The sequence below is a fragment of the Stegastes partitus genome, unplaced genomic scaffold (genome assembly GCF_000690725.1).
Source record: "Stegastes partitus isolate 25-593 unplaced genomic scaffold, Stegastes_partitus-1.0.2 Scaffold1304, whole genome shotgun sequence".
In the NCBI taxonomy this organism is placed as follows: Eukaryota; Metazoa; Chordata; class Actinopteri; family Pomacentridae; genus Stegastes; species Stegastes partitus.
Genome location: NW_007579035.1, coordinates 33423 through 34326, shown reverse-complemented (window position 1 = coordinate 34326; position 904 = coordinate 33423).

Genomic DNA, 904 nt, shown 5'->3' with positions numbered 1-904 from the left:
GAGCAGAGAGGAAAAGTCTGGAGAGTCTGGAAACATGGAGATAGTTCAACATCTACAGGATCTGGAGACAACATTAGTTCTTGGGTTTAACATCTGGAGACATGGTGGTTCCAGATGTTGACATTTTTGTAAAACAATCAAAGACATGTTCCTCTTTGCTGATTTCTGTCATTCTGTGACGTACTGCCAGAAGAACATTTCTGAGTTAAAAATAATAAAATTTTAAAAAACTAAGAAAAAACGCAAAAAAAAAAAAAAGAAAAGTATTACATTAGAAAGTCCCAAAAGTAAAATTAGAAAAAATCTGATAAAATGTAAGAAAACAATTATTCACCAGAAGGAAAAAGTCAACAAAATATAAATAAAAATAAAAAAAGGGAGAAATCAAGAACAGGATGGTTCTGTTGGTTTGATCTGAAGGTGTTCTGAAGAGGAAGGTGGATGAACACCATCGGTTCTCTCCATCAGACTCCTTCTGGACGCTTGCTGTGTTTGGGTCACTCAGAGGAAATGTGAGCTGTGTTACCTGCTCAGGTGTGTTTCAGCCTCAGATAAGGTGTGTCTGGTTTCATGTTCTGAGCAGAGACGCTGATACTGGAAAGCCACTGATACCTGAATATCATCAACGCCATCCTGAGTCCAGTGTGATTTATTTTAGGGTCCTGAGTTGATCAAAGTCAAATTTATTATCCACTGATGGTGAGTCCCAGTCTGATACAACTCTCCTGATAATACACACTTCAAGTACATTGAAGTTATTAAAATCAGTCAAATGCATTAAACAGCTAAATCCCTGCAACACATTAATAAAACTTACATTTCTGCCTCCAGTCTTTTCCTTAATCTTCTGTAGGTGGAACCTTGTAATAAAGCTCCAGTAGAACCCTGTCTAAATGTAGAGTTA